Source organism: Xenopus tropicalis, chromosome 7, assembly GCF_000004195.4.
Source record: "Xenopus tropicalis strain Nigerian chromosome 7, UCB_Xtro_10.0, whole genome shotgun sequence".
Taxonomy (NCBI): domain Eukaryota; kingdom Metazoa; phylum Chordata; class Amphibia; order Anura; family Pipidae; genus Xenopus; species Xenopus tropicalis.
The window spans coordinates 89,658,185-89,677,308 of NC_030683.2; the positions used below are offsets into that span (position 1 = coordinate 89,658,185).

The 19,124-nt window shown below is 38.9% G+C and overlaps 1 protein-coding gene across 1 annotated transcript in view; it reads left to right on the forward strand.

The window, feature by feature from the left end:
- The window catches only part of ca6 (carbonic anhydrase 6), a 61,294-nt gene that overhangs the window by 23,717 nt on the left and 18,453 nt on the right, over positions 1-19,124 (forward strand). The window contains 1 exon segment of the mRNA NM_001079014.1: positions 17,761-17,943. The gene's annotated coding sequence lies outside the window, so the exon portion shown is untranslated.

The window sequence follows — 19,124 nt, forward strand, 5'->3', positions numbered from 1 at the left end:
CTCCTCCAACCCACAGCAGGTATATTCATACTCACTGGCACCTACAGAAACCTGGACAGTGCGCAAGAGATTCATACAACTTTTAGAATCTCCAGTCCCCAGTGCTCTGGGTGTCTGTAAGAACAAGAACATGTGGTTGGACGGCCTGCTGCCCTAGGCCCGAGCCTATGTGGCCTTCCCACAGATCCGGGCCTGGAAATAAGGTGTTGGATTAGAGGGGCCTTATGTGCAAGGCCTCACTGCTTTGCAGGCATGGAAGCAGATGTAGTACAAAGGTCTTACCACTGGGTGTCAGTCTCTTACCTTTAGACAACTAAATGAGAAAAAAGTCTCAACTTCATCAATCGTTTTTCTCACATTAAAAGCAACATAAACTCGCATGTTAAATTAAAATACTTGTGTCCAGGGGTAATTTGCTACACAAGAGTAATTTTTGCTCATAAATTTTCCTGCCCAAATTTACAATGTGGCCAAAGTAATTCTTTTCACAGTGCTGCTCTGCCTTTTCATAGTAGGTCTTAATTAATTAGACTAATCATTCTGGCAGTTTAGCTTGGTCAATCGTGTTATGTTTCTCTGTACTGTTTAAGCACAACTTTATTTTTGCAGCGACGGCTTTAGAATCCTTGATTATTTGTGGCTGGCTTTCCATGTTGTTGTGCTAAAAGTCCCAGGTAACCATGGTATCTGATCAGTGTATGTACTGAAGGTGCTTCTGCTTCCTATGGCATACTTGCATGTGTTTATGAGTGTACAGTAATAAATGCTGTTACATATCGCTTTTTTGAATGTTTGCACTTGTTGCCGATCACAAGTAATATAACTTAACATCATGTGAACTGTATGTGTTATTACAATTTGTCCTAATATTATACTTGTTTTTCTTCTGCTACTGCGTCATGTATCCACCATACTTTATATGCCCTCCTCTGCTGATAAATGCAGTTTAGCTTCAGCTAGAAGGATGCAGGACATACTGATCTACTCTAAACAGGTTGGTTAAAACACAGGTAACTGACCTTTAGGATAGTTTGAAAGCTAACAGATCAAAGGTCGCTGGAGTAAGTTACAAAATATTAACGTTTCTGATAAGGAGGTAACAAGCCAAATTAAGAAAGCTTTCCAAAAAATAAGTTGTGTTCTGTTATTTACCTTTCTAAAGTGTTGTGGGGAAGGACTGCGATACATTGTCTTCCTTCTTCACAGTCATACATGTTGTGCCGGCTGTGATCCCTCAAAATATTATGGGGCCCATTTTTTAAAGGTGAAGAAACAATCATAATAAATTCAGCATAAGAATGTAGTGCAGCTTACTCACATCCATAGGCTTTTTGGTGTTCTCTTTAAAGAACTAAGGAATCATTTTGGGAACCAATCTCAGGGGTTACCAATAAATGCTGCATTATAGATATTCCAGAACTGCAGGGCTTGGAATAAGCACTAGTGAAACAATATCTGGAGACCTGATAGTTTTCTATGTTTGGTCCAGTTAATAAAATAAAGGGAAAATCCCTGTGGCCCCAGTGCATTACACTGTTGGAACTTTAACCCCTGTGTTGGAATAAGGGTTCTCTCCTGAAAAAATTTTCCCTTTAAAAAACATGGAGTGGAGATTTGTGCACTATACAACTAAATTATGTTGGTTGCTTAACTGCAAGAGTTACAGGTATGCGTTACATGGAACACTGCCAAGGCAAATGTGTAAAGCTATTTCATTTCCTCTGTGTGTATGACCAGTGTCTGGAAATATAGTAGTACAGAAGGACACATAGTTTAGACATGTCTCAGACCTTAAGCATGAAAGCAAAATAAATGTGAGACTAGCTCTGCTTGAACTAAGCTTGCCAAGGTATGCTGGTAGTAGCCTGAAGTCAATCTGATGTAATGTCATATTCAAAAAGTGAAATGTGTAAGTCTGACATATGAAGAGAGAAAACATCTGAAAATAACTGCCATGAGATAAGGTTTAGTATTATGTGTTGGACCAATGCTAACCATTAATGTAACTAACAGGGGGTGCCTCTTCATCTGGGCCTATCCTGCCTTGGGCCTGATGGTGGCATTAACAAGATAGTTGGCTACAAGATGGCAAGTTCCAGATGCTGGGCCTGTTGGCGTCTAGTTCCGCTACAGATAGTAAGCATGGTTTCTTGAAAAAAAATCTTGCCAAATGACAATGTACAGTTATGGGGTCCCTTATTTAGAAACCTGATATCCAGAAAGCTCAGAAGTATGAAAAGATCATCTACTGTTGAGTCGATATTCTCTGTAATAATAAAACAGTACCCTGTACTTGATAGTAACTAAGCTACATGAATCCATATTGGGGGCAAAACAATCCGATTGGGTTTATATAATGTCTAAATATTTTTTGTAGACTTATGGTACGGAGATCCAAATTGTGGAAAACCCTAGATCTCAAGTATTCTAGATAATAGAATACTTGCATTTATTGCATTTATTAATAAAATGAGTAGGGAGTTGTTAGTACTGTCGTTGTTGAAGTGGTGATAAGGCCTTTAATAGTACAGCATAAACATATATTGTATACAATAATAAGCACTGATTATGAGAATTGCTTGGGCAGTGTAGAGGCAAAAGAAAATGCCAGTACTACCCAATGCCACACTGTGTGGTAACATGACTTTCACTTGTCATTGCACACACAGGACAGTCTCTGGCTAGAAAACAATTGACATCAGGCAGTACTGGCATTTTCTCCACTAACGGAGAAAATGTCTGTTGCGATATTAACACCCTAATTTGCATTGTTTCCATTGCATCATAATGAAGCCAGTATCATGATTTACCACTGAAAATAATGGATTTCAGGTATTTTACAAGAATAAACACAAAACATACATTTGTTTATACTGAGATTGCTTGCATAGGGAAGATTATAAAGATTTGGAATTATCTAAAATTGTGCAATGTATTTTGGAAGGAGTGATGAAGTAAAATCATGCAGACACAAAAGCAATTAAAGATGGAGATAGCACATACTGGACAGCAGAGCAGGGAGCATACTTTTCACATTTGGGGTTTTAGAACAGTTGTCTAGCTGGAACCTTTCGGTGAGGTAACCGTATGCCATCCTAGTTTATTTCCTGCAGAAGTCTCCCATTCCAGTCCAACCATGTTTAATAACTTTCACCTCACGCTCCCCACACACACCTAGGGTTATGACCTAGTCTGGTTGGCCTTCAGTATATAGTAATTATAATAACAAGAAAATAAATCTATTTTTTTTACAGTATTACAATTATTTCCTGTTTCTCTGTAATAATAAAACTCAAAGACTAGCCCTTGGAGTATTACCATAACATCTGACTCAGTCCTGGCTCTTATAGTGTATTGACAACCACTATAAACTGCTGCAAGCATCCTCCTTTTTGTGTCTATGTTACCCACCCACTTAGATTGTATCCTGTACAGCGCAGTGACCTCCTTCCTGTTGTCTTACTTTAATTCGCATTTAATCTGTAATGTAATTTTGTATTTTTTTGTATTTTATCCCTGTTTGTTTTATTAATGTTTTGTTGTACTGTACAGTGTTGCATACATTATATAAATTTAAATATACATACATGCGGTACCTTGTACTTTAATGGTAGCTAAAATAGTATGAATCCATATTGGTCCTATTAGATTTATTTAATGTTTAAATGTTGTTCAGTAGACGTATAAAGAAGGTATGGTGACCTAAGTTTTGTAAAAAAAAACCCTTATCTGAAAAACCGTAGATCACAAGCATTCCATATAATGGATCTTATAACTGTATAGCATATAGAAGGAGAGGGGATTGCACTAAAGTGGCCATTTTGACACTATGGAACCCGGGAGCTAACGCCACCCTTCCACAGTGGGTTGCATCAAAAGGGGCCAGAAGAATTGTAATGCCATATGCTGGGAATGAGCCACAGCTTGAACCACACACATGCTTAACTGCATTTGTTTTGCTGCATGCGGCGCAAATCTAGTGGGTTGAATTTCCCATGTGCAATTAGGCTGAAATGTTGTGGAAAACACTGCATTATGGGTAAAAAACATGCCAATTTACATCCAAACTTGCACTTTGCACACTGCTCTTGTGGTTGTAAATGATTACACAAAATTTGAGAGGTTTAGCAGACAAACATAAGCTGGAATGGGTTATGCTTAGGTATTTCATATGGAAATTAGGCTATGGAAGGTTCAAATTTTTTTTTTTTACTTCCGTAGCCAAAAGTCACATGATTTTAAGGACTGAGATTCAGTTCGCCAAGTCACTTGGATTTTGCCTAATCTGAATCCTGGTGAAAAAAGAAGGAATCTTCGAATCGGGATTTGGCACATCCTTATATACAACAGGAGTCCCCTTTTTTCAGCCACATTAAAATGATTTGGAGAGCAACTTGAGCATGAAAACAGTTCCTGGGGGTGCCAAATACGGACTGTGATTGGCTATTTGGAAGCCCCTATGTGGACTGGCAGCCTACAGCAGGTTGTGTTTGGTAGTAAACCTGGTTTTTATGCAACCAAAACTTGCCTCCAAGCCAGGAATTCAAAAATAAGCACCTGCTTTGAGGACACTGAGAGCAACATCCAAGGGGTTGGGGAGCAACATGTTGCCACTGGTTGCATATAACTGATATAAAATATTTAGGGGTGATCTGGAATATAAAGCAGCATCAAACTGGGGTGTCCCACCAGGCCCACCGGGGCTGCCACACCCAGTTAGTAGCGCCTGACCAACCAATCACCCGTTGTTCCTTTGCACAAGTCTCTAGTTTTGTAACCCATGCATTGCCCCATCAAATCTTCCAGAAGGAAACACTACAGTACATCAGTTGGCTCAATGTGGAAAAATAGTAGGATGGAAGGATCAGTTAACTGAGCAGCAAAGGACTGTATTAGTGCAGATGGTATATGTGGTATATGAGATATCAATATCCTCATGCTTTATGGCAGGTAAAAAGTGCAGAGCATGTGGCATCATGTATCATCTAACGTATTTGCTGTAAATCAACCTGCCAAGGAATGGTCACATTAGTAGGGTGTGTTGTGTTACACTACATTACAGGCTTATATGCCTGAGGGAACGAAGCATGTCTGTAATAAACAAACCCTGGTGTCTCTTAACCTATGGCTCGAGATTCAACACAGCCATGTTGTGTAAGATGGATCAGAATCATTCTTAGGTTTTTTATGCAACTTGGTTAGATCAAATTCAGAGCAGAGCAATCTAATGAGGTAAGGTAGCTTTGTTTGAAACCTATTGTATATGAGTACCAGGATCTGATAAGAATGTACTCTAATTGTATAAAAATAAGTAAAGTGAACAAGGTCTTGGATTTGTATATTGTATATTGGTGAGGTCACCAAACGAGTGGATCTTTCCACTGAATTGGATTGCAATGACGGCAGTAGCTGAGGCCTGCATCAGGTAGGCCTGTTAGGAGATTCAATACATTGGAAGAAAAGCTGCAGAATGTCTGAAGGCCTCAAATCGGCTGCTTATATCTGCGCCAAGTATGGCGTGTGTGCGTGCCTGAATTTTATTGCTTATTTTATTTAGTAATAGAAGTTTACATTACTATTAATTTGAGAAATGAGATCTCTTTTTGTTGGAATGTGAATGTAGGCATTTAATTTTGGTAGTTATCCAGCCTAGAACCAGTTTAGGACCTAAACGTAGTACCATTTCAGCATGAAATAGGACAGAAAATAAATCCCTGCCATACTCATCCAATCCAAATATTTCATAAATTAGTAACTAATACATATGGCTCTGTACTTGGTCCTTTGCTGTTCTCCCTGTACACTCTCTCTTTAGGAGACCTTATTTCTTCTTTTGGCCTTAAATATTACTTATATGCAGATGACATCCAGATATATTTAGACACCCCTGCACTAACCACTGATGTTCAAACTCAGATTGCTAACTGCCTCCTGGCTATCTCCTCCTGGATGAACCAATGCCACCTCAAACTTAACCTAGGTAAAAAAGAGCTCATGGTCTTCCCACCCAAACCTAGCCCTTCTACCCTTTCACCCTTACTATTGATGGCATGACCATTAACCCTGTTAATTCAGCATGCTGGCACGCTAAACCTTTCTATCTTGCTGCTCCTTCCCTCTGGAACTCTATCCCTGAATCATTCCATAGGGAACACTGACTCACTCGCTTTAAGATAAAACTCAGCTGTTACCTTCTGGAGCACTAAAACATTATTTTGCCTAGTCCTGCGCTTAAAGGCAAATGCACATAACTAGTACCTTTGTGGCACTTTATAAATAAAGTTATACATACATACATACATGTTTATATTCAGAATTTGTTACATCACTGTTAAGTTATGTTTTTATCTTCCAAGTATTTCACTGAGTTTTCCACTTAAGCTGACATGCTTACACAAAATGATAATTGGCAGTGTAATGTATGCTTTTTGTAAATATAGTGCACAAAATGCTGATTTCAAAAACCTATGACTACAGAAGCAGATCAGGACATGTATAATGAACATCTCTATATAAGCATATTTAGCCTTAACAACATCAGTATCAGGGAAACTGACTTTTACATTTGGACACTTTTTTGTACTAGTCAAACCAGACCAGGTTGGTTCTCCTATCTATCCAGCAGAATGCAAACAAAACACCCTACGGGTTATTTAAGTCCACAAGTGCAGTGAGCAAAGACATTTTGAAGTGAAATTATCATGCTTTTCCCCACAGCATTATTTCACAGATTTCTAATGTCACTGAGGTCACAAGGGGGTGTTGCGCCAGATACAATTGCATTCATTTCGCCAAAATTAATGCAACTGCACGTGCATTTAATTGCAAATTAGATACAATCTGACTGGTGTCATTTTGGTGTTCAGTGTGCGTGTAATGTCTGCACCTGATTCTTTAGGCGTAAGTGCAGTGTACCTATTTATACTGGGCACGAAGGGAACCCTGGAACTACTGCCTGGTCAGGAGATGGCGGTAGCTTTAGGGTTCCCTTGCTTTAATAGGTGCAGCAGCACTGGATTCGAAAGGGAAGGCAGCAAGGACTGAGTGGCACTGAGCTCAATTATAAAGAAGTGCAAAGAGAGTATTTTGCCGGGTTTAACACTCAACTTACTTGGGGATAGTTTTGGGAGCACAAATTGCTGCATACACAAAAAGTCAATGTAAATGCTAAATACAACTGCTTATAAAGAGGCCATATTTTCATTCAGATGTTAAACCCATTTACCTTGTTTTGTTTAGACAAGGATTTAGTGTTGTTATCCTTTATTTATATAGCATTGATATCTAAACCAACACTTAACAGAAAGGGTTTAATCATTCACATCAGTCAAGTTAAAACTGACAAACATATACACTGGGGTCAGTTACATCAGAATCAGAATCCAAGGGCAGACATATGGCTTGTATGGTTGTGCAGGGGCCCCTCAGGGTAGAAGGCCCTCCAATGCTCATACAAATGTTTTTTTTTTGTTTGTTTGTTGAAAGTTTCTGCTTGGGCACCCTGGGAGTCACACCACTGCCCCTCACCTATATTTTTAATGATGAAGTTCCCTGTTTATAATGGCTGCAGGAGAGAGGCTGAGTGAGCAGTACAAGGCACTGTACTAAAGGCAACCTATTGCTTGTTGCTTGTACTTTCATTAAACACTTTTCTCTCTAATTGAGAGACCTATGTACAAAGTACTTCTGTGTGGTTAAATCTGGAACTTTGGCCATATTCTTGTTTTTTAACAAGAATAAATTCAGTTTATTGAAATACATATGTAATATGAATTACACTTGTACAAAAGTGGATTTTTTGTGATATACAAATTGTAAATACAAAGTAAATATAACAATAAACTTGACAATGCTTAAAATTCTTGAATCTTTGATTTCCTTTTGCAGGGGGTAACAGACCGGGGGCTGCCTTTATATTACAGCAATGTTGACCTGGTGCCTACAGATAATAGTTAAGTTGATGACAGGGGGAATTCACAGTAGAGATTACGGATGACAGAGTGCGGGGGGGATATGAGTGCAGGGTGACAGTATTTAACAGAGCAGGTTACCACTTTAGGATTACGCTGGCCATATTCTTAAGGTGGCCACACACGTGGCGATTTGCGATCTTTCGTGCGACCATCAGTCACAAACCATTCAGGGCTGAAACGGCAGATAAGGAGGTAGAAACAATAGGATTTCTACCTCCTTCTGCTGATTCAGCACTGAAGGCAGATTTTGGTCAGGCGCCTCCTATGGCGCCCGATCAAAATCTTTTAACTGGGCCGATCGGCGAGTCAGCCGATATCAGCAGCTTCCTGCGATATCGGTCGTCTCGCCGACATGCCATACACGCACCGAATATCGTACGAAACGAGGTTTCGTACGATATTATCGGTGCGTGTATGGCCAGCTTTAAGTGTATAGTACGTCAGATTGGTCAGATTGCTTCCCCTTAACCCCTGTTACCCACAGCACAAACATATTACATAGCAGGGATGCACCAAATCCAGGAATCAGTTCGGGGTTCAGTGAAGTTTCTACCTTTCTAGCAGGATTTTGATTCATCCTTATCCAAGTGTCTGGCCGAGCCGAATCCTTAAAGCCATGTGACTTTTGGTTACATGAACAAGGATGTAAAAACATTTTTAAGCACAAGCTTCTATTTAACCCTTCTGTAGCCTAATTTCCATATACAAATTAGGATTCAGATTCAGTTTGGTATTCGACTGAATCTTTCACAAATGATTTGGGGTTCGGCCGAACCCAAAAAAAAATGGATTTGGTGCATCGCTATTACATGGTTTATATAACTAGTTTATATAGCCATGCCATTGTTATTCTATTATAAGAATAAGCTGAGTTTTTAGTGGATGATTATTACCATGGATGAATCACTGCTACTTTTTTTATGTTGTAAAATGCACAACTACATGTTCTCTTTCCATCCTGTCCATTTTAGAAATTCATCAGTGAATCACTTATCAATCAAGTGCAACTGGTGGTTTCTGTTTCCCTGCATGGGTTTTCTTCTTCTCGACAACTTAGGGCTCACTAGAAGGGTTGTCACCACCATCCCAATATCAGCAGCAATCTCAAGACTTCAATGTCTTGCAGCAGAGACACCATCAGGTGGGACTTAAGGTGCCCATACACGAGCAGATCCGCTCGCTTACCGATGTCCAAGGGACCGATATCGGCACCTATAGTCGGCCCGTGTATGGGGGCCTTTAAGCCTAATAGTCACTTCACTACATCAGTTACAGACACCAGGATATGTTACAGATAAACGTAATCGTCTGCATCTCTACCCATAAGCTCATATACATGTTGTCCCATGTTGAGTTAGTTAAAGATGTGGCTATTTCTGAAACAAGAGGGTCATGGCTTTCTTGTTTTTTCAGCTGCTATTGTAAAACTGTATAGGGCTTATTTTAAAAGTGACATCATCTTCCATTTATACACAGGAAACATTTTGTCTGCATAATTATTTGTACTATAGATCTGTTACGTTGTCTCTGTCTTCATCTGGGAAAAGCAATGAACAGTTTCCAGTAGTTATGCAAGTTACATCCCTTTAATATTGGATTCTAGTATGACGTAGAGAGTAATATTCTGGGACAATTTGCAATTGGTCTTTATTTTTTATTATTTGTAGTTTTTTAATGATTCCTGTTTTTGTCCAGCAGCTCTCCCATTTGGAGTTGCAGCAGATATTTGGTTGCGAGAATAAAGGACTGATATATGAATAGGAGAGGACTTGAATACAATGCTAAAACGTAACAATAACAATACAATAACAATTAAACTGTAGTTCAAAGCAACAGGTTTTTTTTGGCTGCTGGGGTCAATGACCCTGTTTGAAAGCTGCAAACAGAAGAAGAGGAAGTTCAAAAACTGTAAAAAAAATAAATAAATAAAGACCAACTGAAAAGTTGCTTAGACTTGGCCATTCTATAACATACTAAACGTTAACTTAAAGGTGAACCACCCCTTTAAGGCCAAGCCCTAGTCACTTTAGGGAGTAAGTAGTTATACTTTTGCTGGGATGAATGTAAAGTGATACTAAAACTAAAAAACAACTCTTCAAAATATTAACATACATTAGACGTGACTGCTTTGCACTGATAGGTCTGCTTTTGTAGGTAACTGATGCTTAAAGTTCCTAAACCTGACTATTTTGCCAACCTGACTGTCCCTTCTCAACCTGTCAGTTATAGCTTCTAATGCTAACGGACTCATCATAGAGGAACATGGGGAATCAGATAGGTCATGTAAAAGCATTGGGATAACTTTTAAGGGACCATTATAAATACCATGCAAAGACAATGTTATAATAGATATTTAAAAATATGGTTTTATTTCTGGTGTCAATATTTCTTAAAGCTACTTTTTCAGTAACTGTGTAAAGGCACATAGCTAGATAGATGGAATTATGATATAGTGGCAGTAAGGAAGAAGGATTCTGGTCTGGTGCTCACATTTTAACATTAGGGGTGAAATGCACTGTGTTATTTTTTTGGAGGCTATACTATTTCTCTCCTGTTTATTCACAAGAGCAAACAAGAGTGTTATGTGGTTTCTCTCTCAAGAGAATGCCTGCATCATTTCCCATTTATCTTAACGCCAGTCAACTCGACCCACAATGTTGACTAATGTTTTTGCAGCGATAAGCTGTCTGTCATGGATCTAGGCTATTGCTTGTGACATAAGTTATATTTTGTTGCCCATCAGCAGACCTACTATACTCTTGGGTGCTGTGTGTGCCATGGATCCATTTGCATTTATACTGATATTGAGTGTTATATTTTATGTGTTGCAATACACTTAGAACACTGCAGGGTAAGCCAATAGTTTATTAAATTAAGTGTAAATAGGATCCTGAGGACCTCGCCCTAATCTCTTTTAATTTGTTACCAGACTGCATTATATTTTAATTTTCTAAAGTGCCATTCACATGTCTATTTACCATTTTAAGAACCTTTAATAAGACCTTTAATACCTTTACAATTCTCAGAAGAAAAGTAGCATAGTAGAAAGTGTGCATACAGTGGGATTGCATATTATACACCTGATAAAATGTAAGACACATGGATCAACAATTCTTGTTTGGAATCATCCCAGGTCTCACACCAAAAACACAAAACATAGACAAAATGTAACACCTAGGGGCTGATTTACTAACCCACGAATCCGACCCGAATTGGAAAAGTTCCGACTTGAAAACGAACATTTTGCGATTACTTTGCGATTTTTTCGTATGTTTTGCGATTTTTTCGGATTCTGTACGAATTTTTCGTTACCAATACGATTTTTGCGTAAAAACGCGAGTTTTTCGTATCCATTACGAAAGTTGCGTAAAAAGTTGCGCATTTTTCGTAGCGTTAAAACTTACGCGAAAAGTTGCGCATTTTTCGTAGCGTTAAAACTTAACGCTACGAAAAATGCGCAACTTTTCGCGTAAGTTTTAACGCTACGCAAAATGCGCAACTTTTTACGCAACTTTCGTAATGGATAGGAAAACTCGCGTTTTTACGCAAAAATCGTATTGGATCCGAAAAATTCGTAAAGAATCCGAAAAAATCGCAAAACATACGAAAAAATCGCAAATTACCGATCATTACGAAAAAAACGCAATCGGACTCCATTCGACCCGTTCGTGGGTAAGTAAATCAGCCCCCTATACTTCAAGTTTCTATACCAACTCAAGGCCACCATAATTCAATAGCAGTGAAGATCTGTGCCTCCAAATATGTTCCCAGTACAGACGTCACCATCCATTTTTACCTGTGAACAATGTTTGAATATAAAAAAGTTGAGTAGCAATGCAAACATAAAAAGCTTCTAGAGGGTGACTAGTAAAGGCTGCAGTTAGTTATTTGGTAGCCCATTGTGAACTTGCATTACAGGAGGCTCTGCTTAGCAGTACACATTGCCTCCAAAACTTTCCTCCAAGACAGAAATTCAAAAATTAGCGCTTTGAGGCCACTGGGAGCAACAGAATGTTGGTGAGCAACATGTTGCTTGTGAGCCACTGGTTGGGGATTACTGCCCTAGTAGCGCCTCTGTAACTTGCAGCTTCAGTTAGTCACTTGAGGATAGTGACCGACTTGCATTATACAGCATGAATATATAATATATATAACATTCACAGTAGTAAGGGGATAAGTAATAAATACAGGTTAAAACTACATAGCAGGATAAAATCCAGCACATTTTGAATCAGTTTAGTAGAATTAGCTACTGTAACAGATGTAAATCATTTTCTACTAATGCTTATGTTTTCCATTGACCCCCTTAGGTTAGCTCCTAACCAACAACCCAGAGCAGACTGAGCATGTGTAGTTGGGATGTGACCACAAAATTCATACAAATTTCATACATAATGTACTTTGCATTTTGTACACTACTTCTACTAAAATGCCCTCCCCTTTAAACAAAAGTGGGACTGTTTGTCCATATATTGCAAAAAATACATCAAAGTCATCCCTGGTTTGACCAATCCTACACTTTAATCAGATTCAGGGGCGCTGCTGCCATGAGGCCCCACAATTTTCCAGGGGTGGCAAAAAGCTGGTCCTGGTAACTATACCAAAGAAATTTTTGATTTTTAAATTGGAATATTGTCACTTCAAGTGCAGAGTGTGCTATTACTTTCTCTATACTAGGGATGCAGCTCCCCTCAACCTCATCTGAAGAAGAAAAACATCATCAGCTATGCCACCTCAGGGTGGCACTAAGTGCAGGAATGTTCCTGATCAAATGTTTAAAAATTCTATTGCTTCCTTATACATTTTTCACAAAATGAGCAAAAAATGCATGAGTGCAGAGGACCTCTTGTCTTTGTATGAATTTTGTGGTCACAGACTCATTGTACCCCTGCCTAATGGTTTAAAATGTAATGGTAAACACAACTTTCCCTTTTTTGCTATAGTTTATACAGGAGCAGTGGCCAGCTTCTTCTTGTAGCTCCCATCATTCCCAGTTACAGTCAGCTGATCCCACTAAAAGCCAATAAAAAGGGCAATTTGGGAGTTTTCTTTACCTTGGAAACCAAGTTGCAGGTAAAACTTTATCCCTGTGAAAAATGCACAGGGATAAATGCATTAGAATTCTTAATGAATCAGATAAAAGTAAGTGTAGGGCTGGCCACACCAGGGATGACTTTGACATAGTTGGCCAACTTGAATATATTGCAATATACGGACAAACAATCCCTGTTTTGCTGAAAAGGGGGGACATTTATTAGTAGCTTAATGAACAAAATGTCTTTATATCCTATATACTGTATATTGATAATGGGTGAGTAAAGAGGATCTCTTGCCTTTGTCTGAACATGTGCAGTGTCACTGTCACTTACACAAAAGATTGCCTAACGTGATCAAAAGACAAGCAATTGTTGTATGACAGTAATTTTGGGCTGGTACAGTAAATTCAGTGTATAAAATACAGCCATATAGTTTTTAAAGGGTTTAGTTATTGTCAATAATTAAAGGTGTGACATGGACATATAATCTGACAGCGTTAGAAGATATTATAGGTTATTTAGGGCTCCAATATTTGAATTATATAAATACAGCCAGGCTACTCAGGAAGAGTGTTAAAGGAAAACAGACCTACAGACTGAACATAGAGACAGCTATATTGTAAATTCTATCACACAGACAGCAACCCATAGAGTGGACTAAGAAGGCACCAACACAGTTATACCGGCCTAATTAAAGTTTCATTATCTACACAGAAACACAAGAAAACTTTTCACTAAATACTTTAAATGTTTATGGGAGTAAGCTTTTAATCTATTAGGCTACTAAATAAGTCAGAGTGGCAAAAAGACAAATATCAACTTTTCAAGTCTAACACAGACCTGCAATAAACTGGGCAAAGACCCAAACTCTCTATTCTAAGCTGGTAAAACATGACAGGATTGTGAGCCCAGATCAATAAAATCCTTTTAAGGCGAAACCAAAATTCAGCACAACTATGCCTTCCCTTTAAAAAAAAAAACTAGGTAAATGTAGACAGAGGGTGGGTGGTGGGGGCAGAACCCTGTGTAGTGGGAGGGAAAGGAGCCTTTCATGAAGCCGGCTTTTTAAAATATTTACATATTATGAGCTGTGGATTATAGGCTTAGCACATCTGTCCTTACGGATACAAGCAGGCTGAACTATGGCAAGGCTTCTGCAGCTTGGTCTGTACTTGTTTCTTGTCCTCGCCTGCCACTTAACCACCTCACATGTTGTAGAATGGACTTACCAAGGTAAGGGATTCATATAAAACAAAGGGGTAGTAAGATGCAGACAAACATATTTACAAGTGACGTTTTGCCCCAATCAGAACAATGCTTACTATGCTTTAAATACCTTACAATAGGATATTAAGAGAAGCTCCTGGTCTGTTGTTATGACCTGCTATTCTTCTTGGAGTACAGATGCACTACTTTGGTAAACACAGGTATTTGGAAACCTATTATCCATTTAACTCCAAGGGTGTGAGATTATCCAGAAGGAATAGGACCTGGGGTTTTCTGGATAAGGGATTTTCTATAATTTGGATCTCCATAACTTAAGTCTTATTTAAACATGAAATAAACCTTGGACTGTTTTGGATATGGATTCATGCAGCTTAGTTGGAACCAGTACAGGATACTGTTATATTACAGAGAAAAAGAAAATCATTTAAAAAAATGTAACAAGTTTCCAGATAGGGGGTTCAATAAATATAAGTTACATTTCAACAGAGTTCTCTTTAAAAAACAATTTTCTTGAGTCTTATGATGGTTTCAGTAGCCTTAAAACTATATGTTAAGGAAGACTGCATGTCCAAAGCATAATAGATCCCATACATAGTATATATTTCATACATTTGCTGCTGTGGATTTTGGTTTCAACAACCTCAAAAAATCAAATTTGAATAAATGTTGGCCTTTTCATTTTGTTTTCCCAGAACTGATTAGTCATTGGCCGTTAGTATAAGTGTTAAGTGCTAAACAAAGGATAAAAGGGCTGTCAGAGTTTTCTCTTGCAACATATTCAAATATCCAGCAAACTTCCTAATCTATTAGCAGCCAACAGCCCTGAGCATGTAAAGGCTACTTGGAACAGGGGTATAACTTGCTAAAACATGAAAGAAGGGAGGTTACGGGGAAACATTAAAGGGAAAGATCATAAATATCATTAGGGTTCTTTTGCCTCTGTGATGGTACAGTAAGATCTATGAATAGATTACATTGTAACTAGACCAAAATTTGATTTAACTTTAGCTCATTTTTAATGTGCTAAGAAAAGTAGAAGACTAGTGTTCCTAAAGTAGAGAGGGATTACTAAGTGCACTGATAGCATGGGTGTCTGTAAAGGAAAATATATTTATTTATGCTTGTTTATGTTTGCATTAGTTATGAAAAATGCTTGCCAAACTGAATTTGTATAGCCCCTTCTGAGGGTATGAAGATTTGCCAATAAAGGTGACATTTTTTGAGATAACAATCATTTTTAGCCCAGTCTGAAATCTGGTAACATATATTTTCTTCATTAACTACATACTGAAGATTATAAAGTTCTGGACTTTATCATTGTTGCGCTTATTACTTCCCCTTCTCCCCCATAAGGGTCATGGGCCACGGGGAGATAAGTTGCCTGCAGGGCTGGAACTAGGGGTAGGCAGAAGATGCAGCTGCCTAGGGAGCATCAACTGGGGGGCACCAGGTAGGAGCCTCTCCTGCCTACCCCTAGTCTGCGATCTGTTTCGCGTCGCTTCTTATCTCACATGGCTGCTCCCCCCTCCCCGCGCGTTCCATCTGCGCATGCGCGCCAAAATACACGGGAGGGTGCACGATGCAGGTGCAGGGGTGAGGTGGCCGACCGGGTTGCCTAGGGCGCCCGGTTGGCTCGACCCGCCCCTGGTTGCCTGTGATTAAATATCAGCGACTAATCCCCTCTAAATGCTTTCACACTGGCAATAATGTAAATCAACGGTGGGAAGGCAAATAGGGCACTAGGTTTTCCAAAGTTGGCAGAGGTTTCCTGCAGAAGGAAACTTCGGGTAACTTTGGAAAATGAATACCACGTGTACCTTCCCATCTGCGATTCACTTTATTGACGATGGAAGGCATTTCAGGGAGATTAGTTGCCTGCGGTAGCCAAGATTTGACTGCAGGAAACTCCCCGTGGGCTATAGCCCTTATAGAGATCACAGGCTATTCATAAACAAGCCCATCCTTTGTCCCAGGCTTCCAAATAAGAATTATGTTGACTTCTTGTGTAAACTGCCCCTTTAAGAATCTTAGCTAACAGAGTCTACAGAAGGCTTATGTAGATGAAAGAGACCTAGCTATGTTGCTTACAGACAGCTAGGCTGTTTGTTTTGCGCACATTTCACTCTTCCAACAGCACTTATTTTAATCTTCAAAAATTAAAACACCTCTATTAAAATCTTGGCACAGACCATGATGTAATAGGCCTTTATAGACCTTCTGGCAGGCTATCAATCATTTATACTGTACCTGGCACAGTTTATCTCACACTGACACCCTGTGGCCAATGTAGCAAGAAACTTAATAAAAATCAATACAAATTTTACACCAATGCAAATATCCCATCATTTTTAAGGAGCTTCCTTCCCTCAATTTATAAGCATTGAAGTACATTAGGAAATTCTTTTGTGCTCCCTGCATCGACACATCCCTTTGTTATTGTTACACAGTTACATAGTTACATAGTGAACCCAGCACACATAACCTATACTGACCTATCTATACACTCACATACATAAACCCATACTGACCTATCTATCCACTCACATACAGACCCATACTGACCTATCTATACACTCACATACAGTACATAAACCATACATACCAATATCAGTACTAACTAAGATGGAGACATAGAGACTCTCTACCTTGAAACAGACCATAATAAGTCTGTATTCAAACAATTTACAATGTATCGCCTATATCCTGTACTTACAATTCAATTTTCTTCAAATATATTATTAAACTTTTAGCGGTAGAGTTTACCTCCCAACATTTGAAAAATTCAAAGAGATGCCGTGTTTAGCACAGCGAAAGTTTTGGGCCACACACTCGTTTTTGTGATCACACCCCCCTAAATACCAATCCCATTTTACAAAATTTGGCAGGTTATGAAAGTTTGAGTACATTTTTGGGGGTTTTATGTGTTATTACAGTTTTGCTAATGAAGCTGAAATTGCCCTTTAAGCTGCAAGTCTCAGTTCCCCCAGGAGACCTGTTTAGCTTAATAGTTAAAGGTGTATCTAAGTGCAGGTGTTGCCTGTTGAGTTTTCTGGGCTCTCTGCCAAAAGCTGCTTGTTTAATTAAGTTTGAAAAACATTGTATCATTTTTGGCGATCAGTGCAGGAGATCAAAGGGAAATAAAGAACTTTTCAGTAAGAATCTGGGTCTGCAGACTGAGCTGTTAAAATCAGGACTGTCCCGCAAAAATCTGGACAGTTGGGAGGTATGGTAGAGATTAGCAGAGGGCATAGGATAAACCAGTAACAAACACTCATGGGTGACCTGACTGCCCTTCTAGGTTCAAAATACAAAGGCGTAGTATAAGGCTAATGATGCATGTAGCATTTCCTCCAGCAGAGAAGATGCCAGTAGCCCCCAAACCACCCCATGCAGAAATGGCATCCGGCTGTAAGTGTGCAACTAAAGGCACCTCACACCAGCTGACTTGTGATGAATGTTGTTTACATCTATGTAATGAATGTACTGTATTAATAAGTCAGTTTCTAAAAGCTTCTTGTTTACAGAGGGAGAGGTGGATGAAGCAAATTGGGGGAAAAAATATCCTGTCTGTGCATTGAGACATCAGTCACCCATAGACATTCAGAGGAAGAAAGTCAGACACAACCCAGAACTGGCTCAGTTAGAACTGATTGGTTATGATGGGCCCTTAACTGGTCACTTCAAGGTCACCAACAATGGTCATTCAGGTAAGCTGAGAATTTGGTTGGATTTGTCTTGGAATAAGAAATTCATTTTCTCATATACTGTTGGATCTGTAGAAAATTTATAGATATAAATAATTGCTGCTTCATTTATTTCTGTCAAATGACATGTTGTGGTAATTTATTTCCCCATTTCTATTTTTTTTCCTCACTTGCTGCCCCCCCCCCAATATTGATTCTAGCTACACTCAGTTTAAAAGGCAACTAAACCTTATTATTTTCTCCCACTTTTTTTGTGCTTTCCTCTAGCATCTATGAAGATTATACTGAATGCTTGCAATGTCAGCCATGGAAAACACTTGTTATTCTCCTCTTCTTTGTCCACAACCTCCTTTATCTCCTCTTCTACTTATGGGGTAGATAAAATAGACATTACTCAATACAATTTTTCCCAATACAATATTCTGTGATCTTTTAATAGTGGAACAAGGTGGCCACATAATATGGTCAGCATAAATATTTTATTAAAGGACATGTAAACCCTACAATTTCATAACATGTATAAGAGCTGGCCACATCTCCCCCACCTAAAGCAGACCACCTGTATTGCATATATCCCCTATATGCCAGCACCATCACTTTTTCCTAAAACAAATAGCAGCTTTCACCAGACAGCCATTTTCCGTCTCACTAATCTTCAGTGACATTTGGTTCTGCAAACATCACATGTGCGCTATAATGTTCATTCAATTAAGAATACAAGCTTACACAGGCGGAAATAACTTTGATAAAAAGTCTTGCTTGGATTGAGCATTGTAATGATTAAACTGAGCTGAAGACAGGATGCTAGGATAAAAAACATGTTTCTCCAGCAGAGGAACAGAGGTTTTGTGGAAACCAGCAGTACTGAAGGGGCCGAGTGGGTCAGAGGAGGAGAAGTGGATTAAGTGGATGCTGCAGCCTTACTATTAACCTATGAACAACAGGAGAGACTGTTCACTGATTCATTTTTTTGTAGGGGATTTACATGTAATTTAATTGGGAATAGGCCTTTTTATATATATTTTGTCCTAGCTGATAATCATTCAGTACGTATGCCACCAGCATAAGTATAGATTGAGGCATTGGGCATCCACCTGCATTCTCCTAACTACTCCTTTGATGCAAAAGCTAGTTTTTATGGGCACACTAAGCTGAGGGTGCAAGGGAGTTGTATACAAAACACC